A 23,959-nucleotide genomic window follows, 5' to 3' on the forward strand; every position below is an offset into this window, starting at 1 on the left:
GATTTCATTATAACTTGACATTCTGAGTTCATTTCATGAAACCTGCGCTTCCCCTATAAGAGTTCGACCTACCATTATAGAAAAACGTGTTTTCGTGAAGAAATCATGACAAACTAACACAAAATGAAGATTTCATTATAACTTGACACTCTGAGTTCATTTCATGAAACCTGCGCTTCCCCTATAAGAGTTTGACGTAACATTATAGAAAGACGTGTTTTCGTGAAGAAATCATGACAAACTAACACAAAATGAAGATTTCATTATAACTTGACATTCTGAGTTCATTTCATGAAACCTGCGCTTCCCCGATAAGAGTTCGACGTAACATTATAGGAAAACGTGTTTTCGTGAAGAAATCATGACAAACTAACACAAAATGAAGATTTCATTGTAACTTGACATTCTGAGTTCATTTCATGAAACCTGCGCTTCCCCTATAAGAGTTCGACCTACCATTATAGGAAAACGTGTTTTCGTGAAGAAATCATGACAAACTAACACAAAATGAACATTTCATTATAACTTGACATTCTGAGTTCATTTCATGAAACCTGCTCTTCCCCTATAAGAGTTCGACCTACCATTATAGGAAAACGTGTTTTCGTGAAGAAATCATGACAAACTAACACAAAATGAAGATTTCATTATAACTTGACATTCTGAGTTCATTTCATGAAACCTGCTCTTCCCCTATAAGAGTTCGACCTACCATTATAGAAAAACGTGTTTTCGTGAAGAAATCATGACAAACTAACACAAAATGACGATTTCATTATAACTTGACATTCTGAGTTCATTTCATGACACCTGCGCTTCCCCTATAAGAGTTCGACCTACCATTATAGGAAAACGTGTTTTCGTGAAGAAATCATGACAAACAAACACAAAATGATGATTTCATTATAACTTGACATTCTGAGTTCATTTCATGAAACCTGCGCTTCCCCTATATGAGTTCGACGTAACATTATAGGAAAACGTGTTTTCGTGAAGAAATCATGACAAACTAACACAAAATGAAGATTTCATTATAACTTGACATTCTGAGTTCATTTCATGAAACCTGCGCTTCCCCTATAAGAGTTCGACCTACCATTATAGGAAAACGTGTTTTCGTGAAGAAATCATGACAAACTAACACAAAATGAAGATTTCATTATAACTTGACATTCTGAGTTCATTTCATGAAACCTGCGCTTCCCCTATAAGAGTTCAACGTAACATTATAGGAAAACGTGTTTTCGTGAAGAAATCATGACAAACTAACACAAATTGAAGATTTCATTATAACTTGACATTCTGAGTTCATTTCATGAAACCTGCGCTTTCCCTATAAGAGTTCGACGTAACATTATAGGAAAACGTGTTTTCGTGAAGAAATCATGACAAACTAACACAAAATGAAGATTTCATTATAACTTGACATTCTGAGTTCATTTCATGAAACCTGCGCTTCCCCTATAAGAGTTCGACCTACCATTATAGGAAAACGTGTTTTCGTGAAGAAATCATGACAAACAAACACAAAATGAAGATTTCATTATAACTTGACACTCTGAGTTCATTTCATGAAACCTGCGCTTCCCCTATAAGAGTTTGACGTAACATTATAGGAAAACGTGTTTTCGTGAAGAAAAAATGACAAACTAACACAAAATGAAGATTTCATTATAACTTGACATTCTGAGTTCATTTCATGAAACCTGCTCTTCCCCTATAAGAGTTCAACGTAACATTATAGGAAAACGTGTTTTCGTGAAGAAATCATGACAAACTAACACAAATTGAAGATTTCATTATAACTTGACATTCTGAGTTCATTTCATGAAACCTGCGCTTCCCCGATAAGAGTTCGACGTAACATTATAGGAAAACGTGTTTTCGTGAAGAAATCATGACAAACTAACACAAAATGAAGATTTCATTATAACTTGACATTCTGAGTTCATTTCATGAAACCTGCGCTTCCCCTATAAGAGTTCGACGTAACATTATAGGAAAACGTGTTTTCGTGAAGAAATCATGACAAACTAACACAAAATGAAGATTTCATTATAACTTGACATTCTGAGTTCATTTCATGAAACCTGCGCTTCCCCTATAAGAGTTCGACCTACCATTATAGGAAAACGTGTTTTCGTGAAGAAATCATGACAAACAAACACAAAATGAAGATTTCATTATAACTTGACATTCTGAGTTTATTTCATGAAACCTGCTCTTCCCCTATAAGAGTTCGACCTACCATTATAGAAAAACGTGTTTTCGTGAAGAAATCATGACAAACTAACACAAAATGAAGATTTCATTATAACTTGACATTCTGAGTTCATTTCATGAAACCTGCGCTTCCCCTATAAGAGTTCGACCTACCATTATAGGAAAACGTGTTTTCGTGAAGAAATCATGACAAACTAACACAAAATGAAGATTTCATTATAACTTGACATTCTGAGTTCATTTCATGAAACCTGCGCTTCCCCTATAAGAGTTCGACCTACCATTATAGGAAAACGTGTTTTCGTGAAGAAATCATGACAAACAAACACAAAATGATGATTTCATTATAACTTGACATTCTGAGTTCATTTCATGAAACCTGCGCTTCCCCTATATGAGTTCGACGTAACATTACAGGAAAACGTGTTTTCGTGAAGAAATCATGACAAACTAACACAAAATGAACATTTCATTATAACTTGACATTCTGAGTTCATTTCATGAAACCTGCGCTTCCCCGATAAGAGTTCGACGTAACATTATAGGAAAACGTGTTTTCGTGAAGAAATCATGACAAACTAACACAAAATGAAGATTTCATTGTAACTTGACATTCTGAGTTCATTTCATGAAACCTGCGCTTCCCCTATAAGAGTTCGACCTACCATTATAGGAAAACGTGTTTTCGTGAAGAAATCATGACAAACTAACACAAAATGAACATTTCATTATAACTTGACATTCTGAGTTCATTTCATGAAACCTGCTCTTCCCCTATAAGAGTTCGACCTACCATTATAGAAAAACGTGTTTTCGTGAAGAAATCATGACAAACTAACACAAAATGAAGATTTCATTATAACTTGACATTCTGAGTTCATTTCATGAAACCTGCGCTTCCCCTATAAGAGTTCGACCTACCATTATAGGAAAACGTGTTTTCGTGAAGAAATCATGACAAACAAACACAAAATGATGATTTCATTATAACTTGACATTCTGAGTTCATTTCATGAAACCTGCGCTTCCCCTATATGAGTTCGACGTAACATTACAGGAAAACGTGTTTTCGTGAAGAAATCATGACAAACTAACACAAAATGAACATTTCATTATAACTTGACATTCTGAGTTCATTTCATGAAACCTGCGCTTCCCCGATAAGAGTTCGACGTAACATTATAGGAAAACGTGTTTTCGTGAAGAAATCATGACAAACTAACACAAAATGAAGATTTCATTGTAACTTGACATTCTGAGTTCATTTCATGAAACCTGCGCTTCCCCTATAAGAGTTCGACCTACCATTATAGGAAAACGTGTTTTCGTGAAGAAATCATGACAAACTAACACAAAATGAACATTTCATTATAACTTGACATTCTGAGTTCATTTCATGAAACTTGCTCTTCCCCTATAAGAGTTCGACCTACCATTATAGGAAAACGTGTTTTCGTGAAGAAATCATGACAAACTAACACAAAATGAAGATTTCATTATAACTTGACATTCTGAGTTCATTTCATGAAACCTGCTCTTCCCCTATAAGAGTTCGACCTACCATTATAGAAAAACGTGTTTTCGTGAAGAAATCATGACAAACTAACACAAAATGAAGATTTCATTATAACTTGACATTCTGAGTTCATTTCATGACACCTGCGCTTCCCCTATAAGAGTTCGACCTACCATTATAGGAAAACGTGTTTTCGTGAAGAAATCATGACAAACAAACACAAAATGATGATTTCATTATAACTTGACATTCTGAGTTCATTTCATGAAACCTGCGCTTCCCCTATATGAGTTCGACGTAACATTATAGGAAAACGTGTTTTCGTGAAGAAATCATGACAAACTAACACAAAATGAAGATTTCATTATAACTTGACATTCTGAGTTCATTTCATGAAACCTGCGCTTCCCCTATAAGAGTTCGACCTACCATTATAGGAAAACGTGTTTTCGTGAAGAAATCATGACAAACTAACACAAAATGAAGATTTCATTATAACTTGACATTCTGAGTTCATTTCATGAAACCTGCGCTTCCCCTATAAGAGTTCAACGTAACATTATAGGAAAACGTGTTTTCGTGAAGAAATCATGACAAACTAACACAAATTGAAGATTTCATTATAACTTGACATTCTGAGTTCATTTCATGAAACCTGCGCTTTCCCTATAAGAGTTCGACGTAACATTATAGGAAAACGTGTTTTCGTGAAGAAATCATGACAAACTAACACAAAATGAAGATTTCATTATAACTTGACATTCTGAGTTCATTTCATGAAACCTGCGCTTCCCCTATAAGAGTTCGACCTACCATTATAGGAAAACGTGTTTTCGTGAAGAAATCATGACAAACAAACACAAAATGAAGATTTCATTATAACTTGACATTCTGAGTTCATTTCATGAAACCTGCGCTTCCCCGATAAGAGTTCGACGTAACATTATAGGAAAACGTGTTTTCGTGAAGAAATCATGACAAACTAACACAAAATGAAGATTTCATTATAACTTGACATTCTGAGTTCATTTCATGAAACCTGCGCTTCCCCTATAAGAGTTCGACGTAACATTATAGGAAAACGTGTTTTCGTGAAGAAATCATGACAAACTAACACAAAATGAAGATTTCATTATAACTTGACATTCTGAGTTCATTTCATGAAACCTGCTCTTCCCCTATAAGAGTTCAACGTAACATTATAGGAAAACGTGTTTTCGTGAAGAAATCATGACAAACTAACACAAATTGAAGATTTCATTATAACTTGACATTCTGAGTTCATTTCATGAAACCTGCGCTTCCCCGATAAGAGTTCGACGTAACATTATAGGAAAACGTGTTTTCGTGAAGAAATCATGACAAACTAACACAAAATGAAGATTTCATTATAACTTGACATTCTGAGTTCATTTCATGAAACCTGCGCTTCCCCTATAAGAGTTCGACGTAACATTATAGGAAAACGTGTTTTCGTGAAGAAATCATGACAAACTAACACAAAATGAAGATTTCATTATAACTTGACATTCTGAGTTCATTTCATGAAACCTGCGCTTCCCCTATAAGAGTTCGACCTACCATTATAGGAAAACGTGTTTTCGTGAAGAAATCATGACAAACTAACACAAAATGAAGATTTCATTATAACTTGACACTCTGAGTTCATTTCATGAAACCTGCGCTTCCCCTATAAGAGTTCGATGTAACATTATAGGAAAACGTGTTTTCGTGAAGAAATCATGACAAACTAACACAAAATGAAGATTTCATTATAACTTGACATTCTGAGTTCATTTCATGAAACCTGCGCTTCCCCTATAAGAGTTCGACCTACCATTATAGGAAAACGTGTTTTCGTGAAGAAATCATGACAAACTAACACAAAATGAAGATTTCATTATAACTTGACATTCTGAGTTCATTTCATGAAACCTGCGCTTCCCCTATAAGAGTTCGACCTACCATTATAGGAAAACGTGTTTTCGTGAAGAAATCATGACAAACTAACACAAAATGAAGATTTCATTATAACTTGACACTCTGAGTTCATTTCATGAAACCTGCGCTTCCCCTATAAGAGTTCGACGTAACATTATAGGAAAACGTGTTTTCGTGAAGAAATCATGACAAACTAACACAAAATGAAGATTTCATTATAACTTGACATTCTGAGTTCATTTCATGAAACCTGCGCTTCCCCTATAAGAGTTCGACCTACCATTATAGGAAAACGTGTTTTCGTGAAGAAATCATGACAAACTAACACAAAATGAAGATTTCATTATAACTTGACATTCTGAGTTCATTTCATGAAACCTGCGCTTCCCCTATAAGAGTTCGACCTACCATTATAGGAAAACGTGTTTTCGTGAAGAAATCATGACAAACTAACACAAAATGAAGATTTCATTATAACTTGACATTCTGAGTTCATTTCATGAAACCTGCGCTTCCCCTATAAGAGTTCGACGTAACATTATAGGAAAACGTGTTTTCGTGAAGAAATCATGACAAACTAACACAAAATGAAGATTTCATTATAACTTGACATTCTGAGTTCATTTCATGAAACCTGCGCTTCCCCTATAAGAGTTCGACCTACCATTATAGGAAAACGTGTTTTCGTGAAGAAATCATGACAAACAAACACAAAATGAAGATTTCATTATAACTTGACACTCTGAGTTCATTTCATGAAACCTGCGCTTCCCCTATAAGAGTTTGACGTAACATTATAGGAAAACGTGTTTTCGTGAAGAAATCATGACAAACTAACACAAATTGAAGATTTCATTATAACTTGACATTCTGAGTTCATTTCATGAAACCTGCGCTTCCCCGATAAGAGTTCGACGTAACATTATAGGAAAACGTGTTTTCGTGAAGAAATCATGACAAACTAACACAAAATGAAGATTTCATTATAACTTGACACTCTGAGTTCATTTCATGAAACCTGCGCTTCCCCTATAAGAGTTCGACCTACCATTATAGAAAAACGTGTTTTCGTGAAGAAATCATGACAAACTAACACAAAATGCAGATTTCATTATAACTTGACATTCTGAGTTCATTTCATGAAACCTGCGCTTCCCCTATAAGAGTTTGACGTAACATTATAGGAAAACGTGTTTTCGTGAAGAAATCATGACAAACTAACACAAAATGAAGATTTCATTATAACTTGACATTCTGAGTTCATTTCATGAAACCTGCGCTTCCCCTATAAGAGTTCGACCTACCATTATAGGAAAACGTGTTTTCGTGAAGAAATCATGACAAACAAACACAAAATGAAGATTTCATTATAACTTGACACTCTGAGTTCATTTCATGAAACCTGCGCTTCCCCTATAAGAGTTTGACGTAACATTATAGAAAAACGTGTTTTCGTGAAGAAATCATGACAAACTAACACAAAATGCAGATTTCATTATAACTTGACATTCTGAGTTCATTTCATGAAACCTGCGCTTCCCCTATAAGAGTTCGACCTACCATTATAGAAAAACGTGTTTTCGTGAAGAAATCATGACAAACTAACACAAAATGAAGATTTCATTATAACTTGACACTCTGAGTTCATTTCATGAAACCTGCGCTTCCCCTATAAGAGTTTGACGTAACATTATAGAAAGACGTGTTTTCGTGAAGAAATCATGACAAACTAACACAAAATGAAGATTTCATTATAACTTGACATTCTGAGTTCATTTCATGAAACCTGCGCTTCCCCGATAAGAGTTCGACGTAACATTATAGGAAAACGTGTTTTCGTGAAGAAATCATGACAAACTAACACAAAATGAAGATTTCATTGTAACTTGACATTCTGAGTTCATTTCATGAAACCTGCGCTTCCCCTATAAGAGTTCGACCTACCATTATAGGAAAACGTGTTTTCGTGAAGAAATCATGACAAACTAACACAAAATGAACATTTCATTATAACTTGACATTCTGAGTTCATTTCATGAAACCTGCTCTTCCCCTATAAGAGTTCGACCTACCATTATAGGAAAACGTGTTTTCGTGAAGAAATCATGACAAACTAACACAAAATGAAGATTTCATTATAACTTGACATTCTGAGTTCATTTCATGAAACCTGCTCTTCCCCTATAAGAGTTCGACCTACCATTATAGAAAAACGTGTTTTCGTGAAGAAATCATGACAAACTAACACAAAATGACGATTTCATTATAACTTGACATTCTGAGTTCATTTCATGACACCTGCGCTTCCCCTATAAGAGTTCGACCTACCATTATAGGAAAACGTGTTTTCGTGAAGAAATCATGACAAACAAACACAAAATGATGATTTCATTATAACTTGACATTCTGAGTTCATTTCATGAAACCTGCGCTTCCCCTATATGAGTTCGACGTAACATTATAGGAAAACGTGTTTTCGTGAAGAAATCATGACAAACTAACACAAAATGAAGATTTCATTATAACTTGACATTCTGAGTTCATTTCATGAAACCTGCGCTTCCCCTATAAGAGTTCGACCTACCATTATAGGAAAACGTGTTTTCGTGAAGAAATCATGACAAACTAACACAAAATGAAGATTTCATTATAACTTGACATTCTGAGTTCATTTCATGAAACCTGCGCTTCCCCTATAAGAGTTCAACGTAACATTATAGGAAAACGTGTTTTCGTGAAGAAATCATGACAAACTAACACAAATTGAAGATTTCATTATAACTTGACATTCTGAGTTCATTTCATGAAACCTGCGCTTTCCCTATAAGAGTTCGACGTAACATTATAGGAAAACGTGTTTTCGTGAAGAAATCATGACAAACTAACACAAAATGAAGATTTCATTATAACTTGACATTCTGAGTTCATTTCATGAAACCTGCGCTTCCCCTATAAGAGTTCGACCTACCATTATAGGAAAACGTGTTTTCGTGAAGAAATCATGACAAACAAACACAAAATGAAGATTTCATTATAACTTGACACTCTGAGTTCATTTCATGAAACCTGCGCTTCCCCTATAAGAGTTTGACGTAACATTATAGGAAAACGTGTTTTCGTGAAGAAAAAATGACAAACTAACACAAAATGAAGATTTCATTATAACTTGACATTCTGAGTTCATTTCATGAAACCTGCTCTTCCCCTATAAGAGTTCAACGTAACATTATAGGAAAACGTGTTTTCGTGAAGAAATCATGACAAACTAACACAAATTGAAGATTTCATTATAACTTGACATTCTGAGTTCATTTCATGAAACCTGCGCTTCCCCGATAAGAGTTCGACGTAACATTATAGGAAAACGTGTTTTCGTGAAGAAATCATGACAAACTAACACAAAATGAAGATTTCATTATAACTTGACATTCTGAGTTCATTTCATGAAACCTGCGCTTCCCCTATAAGAGTTCGACGTAACATTATAGGAAAACGTGTTTTCGTGAAGAAATCATGACAAACTAACACAAAATGAAGATTTCATTATAACTTGACATTCTGAGTTCATTTCATGAAACCTGCGCTTCCCCTATAAGAGTTCGACCTACCATTATAGGAAAACGTGTTTTCGTGAAGAAATCATGACAAACAAACACAAAATGAAGATTTCATTATAACTTGACATTCTGAGTTTATTTCATGAAACCTGCTCTTCCCCTATAAGAGTTCGACCTACCATTATAGAAAAACGTGTTTTCGTGAAGAAATCATGACAAACTAACACAAAATGAAGATTTCATTATAACTTGACATTCTGAGTTCATTTCATGAAACCTGCGCTTCCCCTATAAGAGTTCGACCTACCATTATAGGAAAACGTGTTTTCGTGAAGAAATCATGACAAACTAACACAAAATGAAGATTTCATTATAACTTGACATTCTGAGTTCATTTCATGAAACCTGCGCTTCCCCTATAAGAGTTCGACCTACCATTATAGGAAAACGTGTTTTCGTGAAGAAATCATGACAAACAAACACAAAATGATGATTTCATTATAACTTGACATTCTGAGTTCATTTCATGAAACCTGCGCTTCCCCTATATGAGTTCGACGTAACATTACAGGAAAACGTGTTTTCGTGAAGAAATCATGACAAACTAACACAAAATGAACATTTCATTATAACTTGACATTCTGAGTTCATTTCATGAAACCTGCGCTTCCCCGATAAGAGTTCGACGTAACATTATAGGAAAACGTGTTTTCGTGAAGAAATCATGACAAACTAACACAAAATGAAGATTTCATTGTAACTTGACATTCTGAGTTCATTTCATGAAACCTGCGCTTCCCCTATAAGAGTTCGACCTACCATTATAGGAAAACGTGTTTTCGTGAAGAAATCATGACAAACTAACACAAAATGAACATTTCATTATAACTTGACATTCTGAGTTCATTTCATGAAACCTGCTCTTCCCCTATAAGAGTTCGACCTACCATTATAGAAAAACGTGTTTTCGTGAAGAAATCATGACAAACTAACACAAAATGAAGATTTCATTATAACTTGACATTCTGAGTTCATTTCATGAAACCTGCGCTTCCCCTATAAGAGTTCGACCTACCATTATAGGAAAACGTGTTTTCGTGAAGAAATCATGACAAACAAACACAAAATGATGATTTCATTATAACTTGACATTCTGAGTTCATTTCATGAAACCTGCGCTTCCCCTATATGAGTTCGACGTAACATTACAGGAAAACGTGTTTTCGTGAAGAAATCATGACAAACTAACACAAAATGAACATTTCATTATAACTTGACATTCTGAGTTCATTTCATGAAACCTGCGCTTCCCCGATAAGAGTTCGACGTAACATTATAGGAAAACGTGTTTTCGTGAAGAAATCATGACAAACTAACACAAAATGAAGATTTCATTGTAACTTGACATTCTGAGTTCATTTCATGAAACCTGCGCTTCCCCTATAAGAGTTCGACCTACCATTATAGGAAAACGTGTTTTCGTGAAGAAATCATGACAAACTAACACAAAATGAACATTTCATTATAACTTGACATTCTGAGTTCATTTCATGAAACTTGCTCTTCCCCTATAAGAGTTCGACCTACCATTATAGGAAAACGTGTTTTCGTGAAGAAATCATGACAAACTAACACAAAATGAAGATTTCATTATAACTTGACATTCTGAGTTCATTTCATGAAACCTGCTCTTCCCCTATAAGAGTTCGACCTACCATTATAGAAAAACGTGTTTTCGTGAAGAAATCATGACAAACTAACACAAAATGAAGATTTCATTATAACTTGACATTCTGAGTTCATTTCATGACACCTGCGCTTCCCCTATAAGAGTTCGACCTACCATTATAGGAAAACGTGTTTTCGTGAAGAAATCATGACAAACAAACACAAAATGATGATTTCATTATAACTTGACATTCTGAGTTCATTTCATGAAACCTGCGCTTCCCCTATATGAGTTCGACGTAACATTATAGGAAAACGTGTTTTCGTGAAGAAATCATGACAAACTAACACAAAATGAAGATTTCATTATAACTTGACATTCTGAGTTCATTTCATGAAACCTGCGCTTCCCCTATAAGAGTTCGACCTACCATTATAGGAAAACGTGTTTTCGTGAAGAAATCATGACAAACTAACACAAAATGAAGATTTCATTATAACTTGACATTCTGAGTTCATTTCATGAAACCTGCGCTTCCCCTATAAGAGTTCAACGTAACATTATAGGAAAACGTGTTTTCGTGAAGAAATCATGACAAACTAACACAAATTGAAGATTTCATTATAACTTGACATTCTGAGTTCATTTCATGAAACCTGCGCTTTCCCTATAAGAGTTCGACGTAACATTATAGGAAAACGTGTTTTCGTGAAGAAATCATGACAAACTAACACAAAATGAAGATTTCATTATAACTTGACATTCTGAGTTCATTTCATGAAACCTGCGCTTCCCCTATAAGAGTTCGACCTACCATTATAGGAAAACGTGTTTTCGTGAAGAAATCATGACAAACAAACACAAAATGAAGATTTCATTATAACTTGACATTCTGAGTTCATTTCATGAAACCTGCGCTTCCCCGATAAGAGTTCGACGTAACATTATAGGAAAACGTGTTTTCGTGAAGAAATCATGACAAACTAACACAAAATGAAGATTTCATTATAACTTGACATTCTGAGTTCATTTCATGAAACCTGCGCTTCCCCTATAAGAGTTCGACGTAACATTATAGGAAAACGTGTTTTCGTGAAGAAATCATGACAAACTAACACAAAATGAAGATTTCATTATAACTTGACATTCTGAGTTCATTTCATGAAACCTGCTCTTCCCCTATAAGAGTTCGACGTAACATTATAGGAAAACGTGTTTTCGTGAAGAAATCATGACAAACTAACACAAATTGAAGATTTCATTATAACTTGACATTCTGAGTTCATTTCATGAAACCTGCGCTTCCCCGATAAGAGTTCGACGTAACATTATAGGAAAACGTGTTTTCGTGAAGAAATCATGACAAACTAACACAAAATGAAGATTTCATTATAACTTGACATTCTGAGTTCATTTCATGAAACCTGCGCTTCCCCTATAAGAGTTCGACGTAACATTATAGGAAAACGTGTTTTCGTGAAGAAATCATGACAAACTAACACAAAATGAAGATTTCATTATAACTTGACATTCTGAGTTCATTTCATGAAACCTGCGCTTCCCCTATAAGAGTTCGACCTACCATTATAGGAAAACGTGTTTTCGTGAAGAAATCATGACAAACTAACACAAAATGAAGATTTCATTATAACTTGACACTCTGAGTTCATTTCATGAAACCTGCGCTTCCCCTATAAGAGTTCGACGTAACATTATAGGAAAACGTGTTTTCGTGAAGAAATCATGACAAACTAACACAAAATGAAGATTTCATTATAACTTGACATTCTGAGTTCATTTCATGAAACCTGCGCTTCCCCTATAAGAGTTCGACCTACCATTATAGGAAAACGTGTTTTCGTGAAGAAATCATGACAAACTAACACAAAATGAAGATTTCATTATAACTTGACATTCTGAGTTCATTTCATGAAACCTGCGCTTCCCCTATAAGAGTTCGACCTACCATTATAGGAAAACGTGTTTTCGTGAAGAAATCATGACAAACTAACACAAAATGAAGATTTCATTATAACTTGACACTCTGAGTTCATTTCATGAAACCTGCGCTTCCCCTATAAGAGTTCGACGTAACATTATAGGAAAACGTGTTTTCGTGAAGAAATCATGACAAACTAACACAAAATGAAGATTTCATTATAACTTGACATTCTGAGTTCATTTCATGAAACCTGCGCTTCCCCTATAAGAGTTCGACCTACCATTATAGGAAAACGTGTTTTCGTGAAGAAATCATGACAAACTAACACAAAATGAAGATTTCATTATAACTTGACATTCTGAGTTCATTTCATGAAACCTGCGCTTCCCCTATAAGAGTTCGACGTAACATTATAGGAAAACGTGTTTTCGTGAAGAAATCATGACAAACTAACACAAAATGAAGATTTCATTATAACTTGACATTCTGAGTTCATTTCATGAAACCTGCGCTTCCCCTATAAGAGTTCGACCTACCATTATAGGAAAACGTGTTTTCGTGAAGAAATCATGACAAACAAACACAAAATGAAGATTTCATTATAACTTGACACTCTGAGTTCATTTCATGAAACCTGCGCTTCCCCTATAAGAGTTTGACGTAACATTATAGGAAAACGTGTTTTCGTGAAGAAATCATGACAAACTAACACAAATTGAAGATTTCATTATAACTTGACATTCTGAGTTCATTTCATGAAACCTGCGCTTCCCCGATAAGAGTTCGACGTAACATTATAGGAAAACGTGTTTTCGTGAAGAAATCATGACAAACTAACACAAAATGAAGATTTCATTATAACTTGACATTCTGAGTTCATTTCATGAAACCTGCGCTTCCCCTATAAGAGTTCGACGTAACATTATAGGAAAACGTGTTTTCGTGAAGAAATCATGACAAACTAACACAAAATGAAGATTTCATTATAACTTGACATTCTGAGTTCATTTCATGAAACCTGCGCTTCCCCTATAAGAGTTCGACCTACCATTATAGGAAAACGTGTTTTCGTGAAGAAATCATGACAAACAAACACAAAATGATGATTTCATTATAACTTGACATTCTGAGTTCATTTCATGAAACCTGCGCTTCCCCTATATGAGTTCGACGTAACATTACAGGAAAACGTGTTTTCGTGAAGAAATCATGACAAACTAACACAAAATGAAGATTCATTATAACTTGACATTCTGAGTTCATTTCATGAAACCTGCGCTTCCCCTATAAGAGTTCGACCTACCATTATAGGAAAACGTGTTTTCGTGAAGAAATCATGACAAACAAACACAAAATGAAGATTTCATTATAACTTGACACTCTGAGTTCATTTCATGAAACCTGCGCTTCCCCTATAAGAGTTTGACGTAACATTATAGGAAAACGTGTTTTCGTGAAGAAATCATGACAAACTGACACAAATTGAAGATTTCATTATAACTTGACATTCTGAGTTCATTTCATGAAACCTGCGCTTCCCCGATAAGAGTTCGACGTAACATTATAGGAAAACGTGTTTTCGTGAAGAAATCATGACAAACTTACACAAAATGAAGATTTCATTATAACTTGACATTCTGAGTTCATTTCATGAAACCTGCGCTTCCCCTATAAGAGTTCGACGTAACATTATAGGAAAACGTGTTTTCGTGAAGAAATCATGACAAACTAACACAAAATGAAGATTTCATTATAACTTGACATTCTGAGTTCATTTCATGAAACCTGCGCTTCCCCTATAAGAGTTCGACCTACCATTATAGGAAAATGTGTTTTCGTGAAGAAATCATGACAAACAAACACAAAATGATGATTTCATTATAACTTGACATTCTGAGTTCATTTCATGAAACCTGCGCTTCCCCTATATGAGTTCGACGTAACATTACAGGAAAACGTGTTTTCGTGAAGAAGTCATGACAAACTAACACAAAATGAAGATTTCATTATAACTTGACATTCTGAGTTCATTTCATGAAACCTGCGCTTCCCCTATAAGAGTTCGACCTACCATTATAGGAAAACGTGTTTTCGTGAAGAAATCATGACAAACAAACACAAAATGAAGATTTCATTATAACTTGACACTCTGAGTTCATTTCATGAAACCTGCGCTTCCCCTATAAGAGTTCGACGTAACATTATAGGAAAACGTGTTTTCGTGAAGAAATCATGACAAACTAACACAAAATGAAGATTTCATTATAACTTGACATTCTGAGTTCATTTCATGAAACCTGCGCTTCCCCTATAAGAGTTCGACCTACCATTATAGGAAAACGTGTTTTCGTGAAGAAATCATGACAAACTAACACAAAATGAAGATTTCATTATAACTTGACATTCTGAGTTCATTTCATGAAACCTGCGCTTCCCCTATAAGAGTTCGACGTAACATTATAGGAAAACGTGTTTTCGTGAAGAAATCATGACAAACTAACACAAAATGAAGATTTCATTATAACTTGACATTCTGAGTTCATTTCATGAAACCTGCGCTTCCCCTATAAGAGTTCGACCTACCATTATAGGAAAACGTGTTTTCGTGAAGAAATCATGACAAACTAACACAAAATGAAGATTTCATTATAACTTGACATTCTGAGTTCATTTCATGAAACCTGCGCTTCCCCTATAAGAGTTCGACCTACCATTATAGGAAAACTTGTTTTCGTGAAGAAATCATGACAAACTAACACAAAATGAAGATTTCATTATAACTTGACACTCTGAGTTCATTTCATGAAACCTGCGCTTCCCCTATAAGAGTTTGACGTAACATTATAGAAAGACGTGTTTTCGTGAAGAAATCATGACAAACTAACACAAATTGAAGATTTCATTATAACTTGACATTCTGAGTTCATTTCATGAAACCTGCGCTTTCCCTATAAGAGTTCGACGTAACATTATAGGAAAACGTGTTTTCGTGAAGAAATCATGACAAACTAACACAAAATGAAGATTTCATTATAACTTGACATTCTGAGTTCATTTCATGAAACCTGCGCTTCCCCTATAAGAGTTCGACCTACCATTATAGGAAAACGTGTTTTCGTGAAGAAATCATGACAAACAAACACAAAATGAAGATTTCATTATAACTTGACACTCTGAGTTCATTTCATGAAACCTGCGCTTCCCCTATAAGAGTTTGACGTAACATTATAGGAGAACGTGTTTTCGTGAAGAAATCATGACAAACTAACACAAAATGAAGATTTCATTATAACTTGACATTCTGAGTTCATTTCATGAAACCTGCTCTTCCCCTATAAGAGTTCAACGTAACATTATAGGAAAACGTGTTTTCGTGAAGAAATCATGACAAACTAACACAAATTGAAGATTTCATTATAACTTGACATTCTGAGTTCATTTCATGAAACCTGCTCTTCCCCTATAAGAGTTCGACCTACCATTATAGAAAAACGTGTTTTCGTGAAGAAATCATGACAAACTAACACAAAATGAAGATTTCATTATAACTTGACATTCTGAGTTCATTTCATGAAACCTGCGCTTCCCCTATAAGAGTTCGACCTACCATTATAGGAAAACGTGTTTTCGTGAAGAAATCATGACAAACAAACACAAAATGAAGATTTCATTATAACTTGACACTCTGAGTTCATTTCATGAAACCTGCGCTTCCCCTATAAGAGTTTGACGTAACATTATAGAAAAACGTGTTTTCGTGAAGAAATCATGACAAACTAACACAAAATGCAGATTTCATTATAACTTGACATTCTGAGTTCATTTCATGAAACCTGCGCTTCCCCTATAAGAGTTCGACCTACCATTATAGGAAAACGTGTTTTCGTGAAGAAATCATGACAAACTAACACAAAATGAAGATTTCATTATAACTTGACACTCTGAGTTCATTTCATGAAACCTGCGCTTCCCCTATAAGAGTTCGACCTACCATTATAGAAAAACGTGTTTTCGTGAAGAAATCATGACAAACTAACACAAAATGCAGATTTCATTATAACTTGACATTCTGAGTTCATTTCATGAAACCTGCGCTTCCCCTATAAGAGTTTGACGTAACATTATAGGAAAACGTGTTTTCGTGAAGAAATCATGACAAACTAACACAAAATGAAGATTTCATTATAACTTGACATTCTGAGTTCATTTCATGAAACCTGCGCTTCCGCTATAAGAGTTCGACCTACCATTATAGGAAAACGTGTTTTCGTGAAGAAATCATGACAAACAAACACAAAATGAAGATTTCATTATAACTTGACACTCTGAGTTCATTTCATGAAACCTGCGCTTCCCCTATTAGAGTTTGACGTAACATTATAGAAAAACGTGTTTTCGTGAAGAAATCATGACAAACTAACACAAAATGCAGATTTCATTATAACTTGACATTCTGAGTTCATTTCATGAAACCTGCGCTTCCCCTATAAGAGTTCGACCTACCATTATAGAAAAACGTGTTTTCGTGAAGAAATCATGACAAACTAACACAAAATGAAGATTTCATTATAACTTGACACTCTGAGTTCATTTCATGAAACCTGCGCTTCCCCTATAAGAGTTTGACGTAACATTATAGAAAGACGTGTTTTCGTGAAGAAATCATGACAAACTAACACAAAATGAAGATTTCATTATAACTTGACATTCTGAGTTCATTTCATGAAACCTGCGCTTCCCCGATAAGAGTTCGACGTAACATTATAGGAAAACGTGTTTTCGTGAAGAAATCATGACAAACTAACACAAAATGAAGATTTCATTATAACTTGACATTCTGAGTTCATTTCATGAAACCTGCGCTTCCCCTATAAGAGTTCGACCTACCATTATAGGAAAACGTGTTTTCGTGAAGAAATCATGACAAACTAACACAAAATGAACATTTCATTATAACTTGACATTCTGAGTTCATTTCATGAAACCTGCTCTTCCCCTATAAGAGTTCGACCTACCATTATAGGAAAACGTGTTTTCGTGAAGAAATCATGACAAACTAACACAAAATGAAGATTTCATTATAACTTGACATTCTGAGTTCATTTCATGAAACCTGCTCTTCCCCTATAAGAGTTCGACCTACCATTATAGAAAAACGTGTTTTCGTGAAGAAATCATGACAAACTAACACAAAATGAAGATTTCATTATAACTTGACATTCTGAGTTCATTTCATGACACCTGCGCTTCCCCTATAAGAGTTCGACCTACCATTATAGGAAAACGTGTTTTCGTGAAGAAATCATGACAAACAAACACAAAATGATGATTTCATTATAACTTGACATTCTGAGTTCATTTCATGAAACCTGCGCTTCCCCTATATGAGTTCGACGTAACATTATAGGAAAACGTGTTTTCGTGAAGAAATCATGACAAACTAACACAAAATGAAGATTTCATTATAACTTGACATTCTGAGTTCATTTCATGAAACCTGCGCTTCCCCTATAAGAGTTCGACCTACCATTATAGGAAAACGTGTTTTCGTGAAGAAATCATGACAAACTAACACAAAATGAAGATTTCATTATAACTTGACATTCTGAGTTCATTTCATGAAACCTGCGCTTCCCCTATAAGAGTTCAACGTAACATTATAGGAAAACGTGTTTTCGTGAAGAAATCATGACAAACTAACACAAATTGAAGATTTCATTATAACTTGACATTCTGAGTTCATTTCATGAAACCTGCGCTTTCCCTATAAGAGTTCGACGTAACATTATAGGAAAACGTGTTTTCGTGAAGAAATCATGACAAACTAACACAAAATGAAGATTTCATTATAACTTGACATTCTGAGTTCATTTCATGAAACCTGCGCTTCCCCTATAAGAGTTCGACCTACCATTATAGGAAAACGTGTTTTCGTGAAGAAATCATGACAAACTAACACAAAATGAAGATTTCATTATAACTTGACATTCTGAGTTCATTTCATGAAACCTGCGCTTCCCCTATAAGAGTTCGACCTACCATTATAGGAAAACGTGTTTTCGTGAAGAAATCATGACAAACAAACACAAAATGAAGATTTCATTATAACTTGACATTCTGAGTTCATTTCATGAAACCTGCGCTTCCCCGATAAGAGTTCGACGTAACATTATAGGAAAACGTGTTTTCGTGAAGAAATCATGACAAACTAACACAAAATGAAGATTTCATTATAACTTGACATTCTGAGTTCATTTCATGAAACCTGCGCTTCCCCTATAAGAGTTCGACGTAACATTATAGGAAAACGTGTTTTCGTGAAGAAATCATGACAAACTAACACAAAATGAAGATTTCATTATAACTTGACATTCTGAGTTCATTTCATGAAACCTGCGCTTCCCCTATAAGAGTTCGACCTACCATTATAGGAAAACGTGTTTTCGTGAAGAAATCATGACAAACAAACACAAAATGAAGATTTCATTATAACTTGACATTCTGAGTTCATTTCATGAAACCTGCTCTTCCCCTATAAGAGTTCGACCTACCATTATAGAAAAACGTGTTTTCGTGAAGAAATCATGACAAACTAACACAAAATGAAGATTTCATTATAACTTGACATTCTGAGTTCATTTCATGAAACCTGCGCTTCCCCTATAAGAGTTCGACCTACCATTATAGGAAAACGTGTTTTCGTGAAGAAATCATGACAAACTAACACAAAATGAAGATTTCATTATAACTTGACATTCTGAGTTCATTTCATGAAACCTGCGCTTCCCCTATAAGAGTTCGACCTACCATTATAGGAAAACGTGTTTTCGTGAAGAAATCATGACAAACTAACACAAAATGAAGATTTCATTATAACTTGACATTCTGAGTTCATTTCATGAAACCTGCGCTTCCCCTATAAGAGTTCGACGTAACATTATAGGAAAACGTGTTTTCGTGAAGAAATCATGACAAACTAACACAAAATGGAGATTTCATTATAACTTGACATTCTGAGTTCATTTCATGAAACCTGCGCTTCCCCTATAAGAGTTCGACCTACCATTATAGGAAAACGTGTTTTCGTGAAGAAATCATGACAAACTAACACAAAATGAAGATTTCATTATAACTTGACATTCTGAGTTCATTTCATGAAACCTGCGCTTCCCCTATAAGAGTTCGACGTAACATTATAGGAAAACGTGTTTTCGTGAAGAAATCATGACAAACTAACACAAAATGAAGATTTCATTATAACTTGACATTCTGAGTTCATTTCATGAAACCTGCGCTTCCCCTATAAGAGTTCAACGTAACATTATAGGAAAACGTGTTTTCGTGAAGAAATCATGACAAACTAACACAAAATGAAGATTTCATTATAACTTGACATTCTGAGTTCATTTCATGAAACCTGCGCTTCCCCTATAAGAGTTCGACCTACCATTATAGGAAAACGTGTTTTCGTGAAGAAATCATGACAAACAAACACAAAATGAAGATTTCATTATAACTTGACACTCTGAGTTCATTTCATGAAACCTGCGCTTCCCCTATAAGAGTTTGATGTAACATTATAGGAAAACGTGTTTTCGTGAAGAAATCATGACAAACTAACACAAATTGAAGATTTCATTATAACTTGACATTCTGAGTTCATTTCATGAAACCTGCGCTTCCCCGATAAGAGTTCGACGTAACATTATAGGAAAACGTGTTTTCGTGAAGAAATCATGACAAACTAACACAAAATGAAGATTTCATTATAACTTGACATTCTGAGTTCATTTCATGAAACCTGCGCTTCCCCTATAAGAGTTCGACGTAACATTATAGGAAAACGTGTTTTCGTGAAGAAATCATGACAAACTAACACAAAATGAAGATTTCATTATAACTTGACATTCTGAGTTCATTTCATGAAACCTGCGCTTCCCCTATAAGAGTTCGACCTACCATTATAGGAAAACGTGTTTTCGTGAAGAAATCATGACAAACAAACACAAAATGATGATTTCATTATAACTTGACATTCTGAGTTCATTTCATGAAACCTGCGCTTCCCCTATATGAGTTCGACGTAACATTACAGGAAAACGTGTTTTCGTGAAGAAATCATGACAAACTAACACAAAATGAAGATTTCATTATAACTTGACATTCTGAGTTCATTTCATGAAACCTGCGCTTCCCCTATAAGAGTTCGACCTACCATTATAGGAAAACGTGTTTTCGTGAAGAAATCATGACAAACAAACACAAAATGAAGATTTCATTATAACTTGACACTCTGAGTTCATTTCATGAAACCTGCACTTCCCCTATAAGAGTTTGACGTAACATTATAGGAAAACGTGTTTTCGTGAAGAAATCATGACAAACTAACACAAATTGAAGATTTCATTATAACTTGACATTCTGAGTTCATTTCATGAAACCTGCGCTTCCCCGATAAGAGTTCGACGTAACATTATAGGAAAACGTGTTTTCGTGAAGAAATCATGACAAACTAACACAAAATGAAGATTTCATTATAACTTGACATTCTGAGTTCATTTCATGAAACCTGCGCTTCCCCTATAAGAGTTCGACGTAACATTATAGGAAAACGTGTTTTCGTGAAGAAATCATGACAAACTAACACAAAATGAAGATTTCATTATAACTTGACATTCTGAGTTCATTTCATGAAACCTGCGCTTCCCCTATAAGAGTTCGACCTACCATTATAGGAAAACGTGTTTTCGTGAAGAAATCATGACAAACAAACACAAAATGATGATTTCATTATAACTTGACATTCTGAGTTCATTTCATGAAACCTGCGCTTCCCCTATATGAGTTCGACGTAACATTACAGGAAAACGTGTTTTCGTGAAGAAATCATGACAAACTAACACAAAATGAAGATTTCATTATAACTTGACATTCTGAGTTCATTTCATGAAACCTGCGCTTCCCCTATAAGAGTTCGACCTACCATTATAGGAAAACGTGTTTTCGTGAAGAAATCATGACAAACTAACACAAAATGAAGATTTCATTATAACTTGACATTCTGAGTTCATTTCATGAAACCTGCGCTTCCCCTATAAGAGTTCGACCTACCATTATAGGAAAACGTGTTTTCGTGAAGAAATCATGACAAACTAACACAAAATGAAGATTTCATTATAACTTGACATTCTGAGTTCATTTCATGAAACCTGCGCTTCCCCTATAAGAGTTCGACGTAACATTATAGGAAAACGTGTTTTCGTGAAGAAATCATGACAAACTAACACAAAATGAAGATTTCATTATAACTTGACATTCTGAGTTCATTTCATGAAACCTGCGCTTCCCCTATAAGAGTTCGACGTAACATTATAGGAAAACGTGTTTTCGTGAAGAAATCATGACAAACTAACACAAAATGAAGATTTCATTATAACTTGACATTCTGAGTTCATTTCATGAAACCTGCTCTTCCCCTACAAGAGTTCGACGTAACATTATAGGAAAACGTGTTTTCGTGAAGAAATCATGACAAACAAACACAAAATGAAGATTACATAATAACTTGACACACTGAGTTCATTTCATGAAACCTGCGCTTCCCCTATAAGAGTTCGACGTAACATTATAGAAAAACGTGTTTTCGTGAAGAAATCATGACAAACTAACACAAAATGAAGATTTCATTATAACTTGACATTCTGAGTTCATTTCATGAAACCTGCGCTTCCCCTATAAGAGTTCGACCTACCATTATAGGAAAACGTGTTTTCGTGAAGAAATCATGACAAACAAACACAAAATGAAGATTTCATTATAACTTGACACTCTGAGTTCATTTCATGAAACCTGCGCTACCCCTATAAGAGTTTGACGTAACATTATAGAAAAACGTGTTTTCGTGAAGAAATCATGACAAACTAACACAAAATGCAGATTTCATTATAACTTGACATTCTGAGTTCATTTCATGAAACCTGCGCTTCCCCTATAAGAGTTCGACCTACCATTATAGGAAAACGTGTTTTCGTGAAGAAATCATGACAAACTAACACAAAATGAAGATTTCATTATAACTTGACACTCTGAGTTCATTTCATGAAACCTGCGCTTCCCCTATAAGAGTTCGACGCAACATTATAGAAAGACGTGTTTTCGTGAAGAAATCATGACAAACTAACACAAAATGAAGATTTCATTATAACTTGACATTCTGAGTTCATTTCATGAAACCTGCGCTTCCCCTATAAGAGTTCGACCTACCATTATAGGAAAACGTGTTTTCGTGAAGAAATCATGACAAACTAACACAAAATGAAGATTTCATTATAACTTGACATTCTGAGTTCATTTCATGAAACGTGCTCTTCCCCTATAAGAGTTCAACGTAACATTATAGGAAAACGTGTTTTCGTGAAGAAATCATGACAAACTAACACAAATTGAAGATTTCATTATAACTTGACATTCTGAGTTCATTTCATGAAACCTGCGCTTCCCCTATAAGAGTTCGACGTAACATTATAGAAAAACGTGTTTTCGTGAAGAAATCATGACAAACTAACACAAAATGAAGATTTCATTATAACTTGACATTCTGAGTTCATTTCATGAAACCTGCGCTTCCCCTATAAGAGTTCGACTTACCATTATAGGAAAACGTGTTTTCGTGAAGAAATCATGACAAACAAACACAAAATGAAGATTTCATTATAACTTGACACTCTGAGTTCATTTCATGAAACCTGCGCGCTTCCCCTATAAGAGTTTGACGTAACATTATAGAAAAACGTGTTTTCGTGAAGAAATCATGACAAACTAACACAAAATGAAGATTTCATTATAACTTGACATTCTGAGTTCATTTCATGAAACCTGCTCTTCCCCTTTAAGAGTTCGACCTACCATTATAGGAAAACGTGTTTTCGTGAAGAAATCATGACAAACTAACACAAAATGAAGATTTCATTATAACTTGACATTCTGAGTTCATTTCATGAAACCTGTGCTTCCCCTATAAGAGTTCGACCTACCATTATAGGAAAACGTGTTTTCGTGAAGAAATCATGACAAACAAACACAAAATGAAGATTTCATTATAACTTGACACT

Source organism: Paramormyrops kingsleyae, chromosome 13, assembly GCF_048594095.1.
Source record: "Paramormyrops kingsleyae isolate MSU_618 chromosome 13, PKINGS_0.4, whole genome shotgun sequence".
In the NCBI taxonomy this organism is placed as follows: domain Eukaryota; kingdom Metazoa; phylum Chordata; class Actinopteri; order Osteoglossiformes; family Mormyridae; genus Paramormyrops; species Paramormyrops kingsleyae.